General features: G+C 42.1%; 1 long non-coding RNA gene across 1 annotated transcript in view; it reads left to right on the plus strand.

Annotated features, from left to right (window-relative positions):
• LOC139350781 (uncharacterized) overlaps positions 1-7,964 on the plus strand; it is a 44,413-nt gene extending 36,449 nt beyond the window's left edge. The window contains exon 3 of the long non-coding RNA XR_011603541.1: positions 7,248-7,964. This is a non-coding gene — a long non-coding RNA (uncharacterized lncRNA). The remainder of the gene's footprint in view (positions 1-7,247) is intronic.
• The last annotated feature ends 330 nt before the right edge of the window (positions 7,965-8,294 follow it).

Here is an 8,294-nt window from a genome sequence, read left to right on the forward strand (position 1 = left end):
TAAAAACTTTGAGGGAGAAGGTGCATTTTGGCAGGAAACATCCAATCACAGAGCTTAAGATTCTGCTTCTCTGCCACTAACGGCAGGTGGAAACTAGAGACACCGACACTGGAGAAAACCCTTTAAAATCGGCAGCTCAAATGAATTTGCTTTCAGATTTTGTTCACAAATTCAACAACAAAGCGTTTCTACCTTCTTCTCTGTTGCTGCAGCAGCCGAGGCTCATGGGTCTCGTAGTTTGAAAAGAGTCCGTCGTGGCAAACTGATGCAAAGATTTCTCAGAAAGATAGAAAGGAATGGCCACAGCAGAAACCTACGTCATTGTTACGTTATCTAAGAGATCATTTGAAGATGTCGTCTAAAGGAAATGTCGGAGTCGGGAGAAACCGGCAGCTTTTCCAGCTTCACAATCCTATCTGGCTTTTTTTCTGCGCTCACAGCTGCTGCAGCCACTTCCATATTGACCGCACGGTGGAAACGCGTGTCTCTGTTTGCCTCTCCAGTGAGGTCCTGTGTAGCTAAAGCTCGAGCAAAGCAAGTGTCGGGGCTACAGTTCCTTCTGGGGCTGCCCAGGCTAAAAATGCATGCATTCATGGTCGACTACCACGATTTGGATGAAAGCGTCCACCAAATAGAGTGTGTTATGTAAAATTAGTTGCCTGCCCTGCCTGGACTGGCTGTGTGCACTTCAATAGTCTCCTCTACCACCCATGAGGTGGTGCACAAACACCCCAGGAGGCTTTTTTATTTATTTTATTTTTTTCACTTTCACAGTCCCGCAGGCGCCCTCACTGACTGGCATCTCATTAGGCGAGCAGGGCGCCGCGCTCACGTGTTCGCCGCCAGACAGGCCACACCACAGGCTGCATGCTAATTGCGGAGGCGTAGCCAGCGTGAGACGACCTTGTATGGTGAAAGAGGAAGGAGGCAGAGAAGTGGTTTTGTTTAGCGTCTGGCGGGCAGGGGGCTCTCCTCCGCAAACCGCTTTTGTCCTAACCTTGGACGGCAAAGTCAGCCAAGTCGCACCACTCGCCGGAGTAAGATCATAACGTGGAAGTCTCGTTGACATACAGACAGGTGACAAATTAAAGGAAAAAAGCAGAATAAAGCGAACCTTACAGAGGCAGGTGCATTCAGACAGGGGTCATTTAAGGATTTGATGAGTGTGGAAATGATGCAAATCACACGCTCAAGCCTTCGCAGTCTCATCCCAACTGAACACCCATGGGAGGTTTTACAGCGACGTGCTCGGCAGCGCTATCCACCACCTTCATCCAAACACCAAATGAAGAGATATCTCTCAGAGGACTGCCTTTCATAGAGTTCAGAGACTTGCAGTGAAGCTGTTATGGAGGCTCATGGTAGACCACATCTTCAGTTAGTGCTTCAGTTTTCGCCCATCTGTAGGTAGTAAGCACTTAACTTATCACACTGCGTTATATAACAGCACATAATGAGTAAAGCATCTGAGTGACATTATTCTGACATTAATTTGCCGCTTATCATAACTTAACTACATTTTTCAAAGCCCTTGCTTGTTTTTTTTTTTTTTTGCTTGACAACTCATTAGGTCCAAGGCTTCAAGTGAAAGTCACATTCAAAACACTTTGTGAGAGTAATTTAGCTTTAGCATCTTGGCAGTAATATATGTACTGTCACCTCTCGCGACATTCATTTACAGCACGTCTCAGCTGTGGTGTAGTTTTGAGCCTTGGGTCATCCTTGCAAAGGGCATGTACTTTTCATTGAACATGAAAAGCGTTCATATGTTGTAAAGCCTGAATATCAATGCAGATGATACAGAGGGCTCGATTTTCTTCCTCTTCAGCTAATAGATGTGCACTTCTCATGACTTGTGTATTTCAGACGCCGAACCCTGTCTGGCTCTATCTGTAATTTCATCATAACCTCTCCAGTCCAATAACACGACCTTTTGGCAGCGCACTCCATCTCAGCACTCACATCTGACAGGTTTTCTCAAGCAGCTAAACTGAAAAGTCCTCAGATTAAATTCCAATCAATGACAAAACACATAAACACTTGGCCGGAGAGGACTTTGAAGAAAGGACGGACAGAGAAGAGTGTGTGTGTGTGTGTGTGTGTGTGTGTGTGTGTGTGTGTGTGTGTGTGTGTGTGTGTGTGTGTGTGTGTGTGTGTGTGTGTGTGTGTGTGTGTGTGTGTGTGTGTGTGTCCAAGAAAGGTCAAACATAGCCAGTTTCCTCAGCGATGAGTGGCCTGTCACAGCAAACAGTGCCGCTGTATCTTTCTAATATTGAATCCTGGAAAACTTGATTTAGTTCCTGAAAATAAAGAATATTAAGCTTCTGTGTGAGAGAGAGACGTGGAGACACACTGAGAGAGAGAGAGAGAGAGAGAGAGAGAGAGAGAGAGAGAGACTATAGCAGCCTGTCTGTTTTAGTGCCATTAGTTCCTCCCTGCCACTCATTGATAAAGAGGAGCTGCCATCAGCCAAACCAGCCATCTCCTTCAGTCCTCATTAAAATGTCGTCATATTAAAAAATAATTTCAGGCCTTTGCTGATGAGCGTTTTATTGCCTTCATGAAAATGTTCTCACTTTGGAGTCAACGGGAGAGCGAGAAGCTCCAATGAGTAATGAAAGCGGGGAGGGAGAGGGGGAGTGAAAGAGAGAGGACAGGGTAGATAAGGGTGATTTGTTGCATGCTTGGGAGGACAGTTTAGATATTTAGACAATTAATAATTTCTTTGTTTAGCCGCCCCACATAAACGTCCTTTCTTTACAGTAAAGTACAAACACTGGCAAGAAAGTGAGCTTTTATCTCAGTCTGGTATCTGAACACGAGCTCAAGAACACCTCATATAATCTATATCGTAAGAAGAGCACGCTGCTATCTCCATGCAGCGAATAACTGCTAGCCTAAATAACAGCACCTGTGTGTTAGATTCTACAGATTCTACATTTTCATTGTTTGTTCATTATATTTTCTATTATTAATCTGAATCTGCAGAGTAAGAAGTAACTACAGGTAACAAATAAATGTAGCGGAGTAAAAAAAAACTACAATATTGTAGCAAAGTGAAAGTATAAAGTTGCAGAAAATGAAAACACTGGAGTACAATTTGGAGGAACTTGTACTTTACTTAAGAGCAAAACTTGAGTAAATGTACTGAGTTACATTCCTGCTCTGAATTTACTCTGGAGAGGGACAGTGCAGGCTGATCGTGCCACTGAAAATGTGCCAGCGTTAGCCGAAAGGCTCATTTTCAGCAGCACTAATAGCTCAGTTCAACACCTTCATCCTCAATAAAGGGCATCTTACAAAGCGGTGCAACAAATTAACAGAACATCTGATGTTGTTAACGACGCCTTCCCACCTTCTCAGGTCAGTCCAATGTTGGACTTGAGCAGCGTCTGGAGTTAATCTTCTACTCGCCTGCAAAATGCTTCCACAAGCACTTTTTATTGGAGAGACGCGTGAAATGGAAAAAGCAATTTTCTCATAGCCCTGCAGTGGAAAGACAGCAGCAGCAGAAAGTTTAGAAACTACTGAACAATAACGTATTGAAAGTCCTCCGCTCTATTAGTGACTGTACTGTGGTGGCTATATGTTGTTCACATGAAGCTCAATAACGCCTGTGGAAGCAGATTGTGTAGTCAGAGTCCTTATAATAATGGCTTAAGTCGAAGCAGGCACAGTCTCACACCTATTCACCCTCCTGGACTTATTGTCTGAGGTAGTACTTCAGCTCTTACTGTTTGGACTCCTTTCCAGTCTCATTTTCGCTGATTTGTCACTCAGATAATGAAAAGCCACACAACAGCAGCGGGAGCACGCACATCCTGTAGACGCTGAAGAGAAAACTGATGGGTTGAGGTACAGACGCTCCTGCTGCACATCACTCCATGATGTAAATTTAATGCCACCATATGCTGATGTTTTCAGGCACCGGTGCTGATTAAATGATTCGCTTGCATCTGATGAAGAAGTGAAACTTTTTGCCCCATTTGTTATGTTGCAGCGTGCTATCGCTCTCTTCCTGATAATCACGTTTCTATTCAAAGTGGAGCAAAAATAACATTAGCAGAGTGGAGATACTGTCTTCTTTTCCCTGAGCTGCGTGTTTTCTTTATGAGATATTTTAATTGTAAATAGCAACGCACCCGAATCAATCTATTAATGTGGGAAAACATGAATTATGAGAGGAAATTAAACTACTTTCACACAGACTCACAGACGAACAACAAACACACGAGCACACGCTTCGTAGGAGTACATTAATGTCCCAGCAGAATATACACATAACTACTTGATTGGCCTCGAGGGATGTTATATCTACACTTTAATTTCAGATAGCAAGAAAGCATACCCTGTTACAAGCCATTACAAGAGTTTAATGCCAGGCGCTGTGTTTGTTACGCTCTCACTTTACATCCTCACTTCAGGGTTTAGCTCTGTTTGAGAGGAGATGAAGAGATTTCTGCCATGTGGGTTACACCTACAGTTTCTTGTCTTGCAAAATTTACTCACATAATTAAAAATATTCCATTAAAAATAACTTCACTGCTTGTTTCAATTCCTGTTGAGGCTGATTCAGAAGGAGGGAAAAGGTTCTAGACACATAAAGAAGATAGAACTAACTGCTCTCCCGCTCTGGGTCTGGAGTATAAAACACTATTTTGGATTTTTTTTTTTTTTTTAGGATGTACACGCCACTGTGGCTGCTGGACAGAAACATTTGTTTCTTGCCCTGGCAGCAGGCTCATGTTCAGACTCTCGCCAGTCAGAGAGGTTTTTTTTTTTGTTTGGTAATACAGACAGAAGATGCCAAACCAATGTTAGGTCATTACTCATCCCACATCCGACCAAGAATAGAAAGCGAGCTGAAATGTGCCAGTGAAGAGAAGCCAAAGGCTGAGGAAGTACTTTAAAGTGCCTTTATTCAATAAAACTGACCAATACCAACATCAAAGAATGCTGTAGTAGAGAAGTGTTAAAATAAATGAACTCAAAGTTTTAAAAAGGCACTCTGACTGACTTATTATTTATTATATTATTAGATTGTTGCTGATGTATGAACGTGTAAGTAACAGTTTATTGTTTTAACTGCTTTAAATACAGTTGCATAGTTTGCTCAGGGGTTCCCTATGTAGGGGACAGGACCCTCAAAAGGGTCACAAGATAAATCTGCGAGCTCATGAGATGAGAAGTTTAAAGGGGGAATCGACCGCAAAGGATGACAGCTTCATATATTTTCATGAACTCCCAAAACAACTAAAGCCCAAGTGACAAAACCAGCTCGTCCTCACCAGAAAAAACGCCAGTAAGGGTCATCTGTGCATAAATGTAATAAAAAAGCGTATTATTTCCATCTGAATTGTGCTGGAGTAGAAGTATAAAGTAGCATAAAACAGAGATACTTGATTTCCACTACTGAAAGAATAATAATAATAAACTTTTTATAGCAATTTTCTGAACAATGGTACCACTATTTCAGTTACTCAAGCCACTGGAAGAACAAAAAGGTTAAACGCAGCCTGTTGCTTGCTCTAAAACATGTTTTGGGGAATAATATCGGCTGAAAAATTCTGCATTCCGAAGGGATGATGTTCATTCGTGACATCCTCATTTCATATTCTCGCCAGTTGGGCATGCCTCAGTTTTGAGGTGTAATATAGGCCTGCCAAATCAGTGGTAGCCCCATTACTCATCCCCCTCTGTGCTGTCTCCTGGCTTGTGCTCCGGCGCTAATGCAGATTACAGGGATATATGAGGGCTATTTTGTTCGCTGCAGGGTGGAAACGATCACAGGCAACCCCATCCCTCTCCGATGCGTGGCTCTACATCTGTTCCCCCCCCCCGAAAGCCTATCTGGAGATCCATCAGAGCCAAGCCCTTATCAGATCTGAGGCCGCTACATCGATTGCACATCAATTATAGATGCTATGTGTAAAAAAATTGGGTCACTATATCAACACGCGCTCACGATCCTCAGAGACATTGTTTGGGAAAGTGATTAGTGGCTTAACTTTAGATACAGTTTGTGCGAGTTTTAAGTTTTAAATGGTCTATTTAAGACACATGAGCATAAGGAAGCAGGGACCTACAGTGAAGGGGAATATTGGCTAACTAATAATGGTTTTGTCATAATGTTAATGTGCATCAAACTTTCTTTGTGCACAAAGAAATCATTTCAAAGTAGAGGGGATTAATCACAAATATCCACACTTTCCATGATCTTTGGGGCCCCTCAGTGGCTCCTGTTTTGTGCAGGTGGAATCCACACAGGTGTGAAGCCTCAGAATCGATAAACCCAATTTTTTTTTTCCCCCGCTCCAAGACAATCCGAGGTGATAAATGAGCCGCGCTGCATTATACGCAGTCGAAAATCACTCGCAACTTAAATTCATTTCCAACTTAATCCCTGACAGAGAGCGCAGACGTATTATTCAAATTTCCAATCTATTCTGTGACCAGGACACGTCCAAAAACCACACGTTTAATCTTTATGCAAGTCTCTTCTCATCTGTTGGGTAAATAGACCATTCATCATTTTATTGGGCTTTTACAGCTTGACTGTTTGAGTGATCTGTCTCTCAAACAGCCCCTCTCCCTGGCAGCCCAATCAATCATTTTTCAATGAAGATGTCACAGCTCATTGTGTGGAGCGTTATCCCAAACAATTTCCACAGGCTTTTAGACGATAAATTAAAAGCTAAAGTTTCTTTGCTGGTGAGGATGGTCAGTTCCTCTCCAACATATAGCTGCAATGCTCTCACAGGCAGCACCCACACGCTTCACGATTTTAATCCTGAATCCACCTCACCTGTCAACAGTTTTCACCGCAGCAGGTGCAGGAATATGCTCACTATTAACTTTTCATTAGGCGTCGTAAACCACACTAGTCATCAAGAAGTAGCCGCCGCTCAACAAGGGACGTAATTGGTTTGCGGTTAATGGGTGTTTGACGCTGTAAGTTGTGGGTGTGTCTGTAAAACCACAGTGTGAGCTCTTTAAGACTTTCTCAGGAAGAGGGAAAAAGTTTGACAGCTCAAACTCTAAGCAGCACTTCTTCCAGGATGTGCTTGTTATTGGAGGTACTCAGCACACGGAGGATAATGATCCTTAATTCAATAGTGAAGCCATAAGATTGACTCATTAAATAACCAAACATCCGCGGTGGAGTAATAAGCTTTTCCGTCCTCAGGTTGACTTATTATGAGTGTGTGAACGCACCTCATGTCTCGTCTCTTCTGTGTTTGTTGCAGGGTCCTTCAGGAGCTGATGCAAGGACCCGAGACGCCGGGAGCCTGAACACAGCATCGCCCGACACAAGGATGTGTTTCAGATAACAGTGTGCAGACAAAAAAAACACACACATGGTCCCACACACACCAACACAAACCCTGGCTCGTCATACTCCCCTCTATCCAAGCCAACCTGCAAATCCTGTCACTTTTACAGGCTTCTGCTGAGTGCTTAGTCACAGTATCCCCAAGTAGACTAAAGAACGTCTAATCATGTGCAGGTTAGATCACTAAATAAGCCTGTTTAATGTCAGATGTGCAGATGTGAAGTACAAGTACTCTTTATCCAGAGTGGCCCATTTAATAGTGTTATTGCTATGAGACACATTATTAGATTTTTGCTGCTGGTGATTTAACAAGTGAGTAGCATTTTAATGCTGGAGCCGATTTTAGCAACAATATTATAATAATATCACGTCATATTTTATGAGGTGATCGTATGTTTTGTACCTAATGTCTTAATTTGCAAAGTATCCTAGTTGGTAGTGGAATAAAAAGTACAATATACGATACTCTGAAATGTAGTATAATATAGCCTATAAGTTAAAGGAGGTAAAGTACAAGTACCCAGTGGTAGAAGAAGTATTCAGGTCTTTTAGATAAGTAAAAGTTGCAATGCTGCAATAAACGAAAATACTCCATTACAAGCTTAAGTCATGCATTTAAAAGTATTCTCAGCAAAAAGTACTGACTGCTCCTCTCTGTTTTACATATTGCTGGGTTATGAGTGGTGATGCATTAACATTAAGCAGCATTTTAATGTTGCAGCTGCTGGAGGTTAATTTGAACTACTTTATATTCTGGGAAGCTCAGTCTATAAATTAATATGTGATAGTGGTGGAGAAAGTATTCAGGTCCTCTACTTAAGTAAAAATAGCAGTAATAGAAGTACTCCCTGAAGCCCCACACTGAAAATTTGACTCAAGTATAAGTATGTGTTATCAGCAAGATGTACTTAAAGAATAAAAAGTAAAAGCACTCTAGTTATTCTATTATATATTAGATTAG

The sequence above is a fragment of the Chaetodon trifascialis genome, chromosome 22 (genome assembly GCF_039877785.1).
Source record: "Chaetodon trifascialis isolate fChaTrf1 chromosome 22, fChaTrf1.hap1, whole genome shotgun sequence".
Classification (NCBI taxonomy): Eukaryota; Metazoa; Chordata; class Actinopteri; order Chaetodontiformes; family Chaetodontidae; genus Chaetodon; species Chaetodon trifascialis.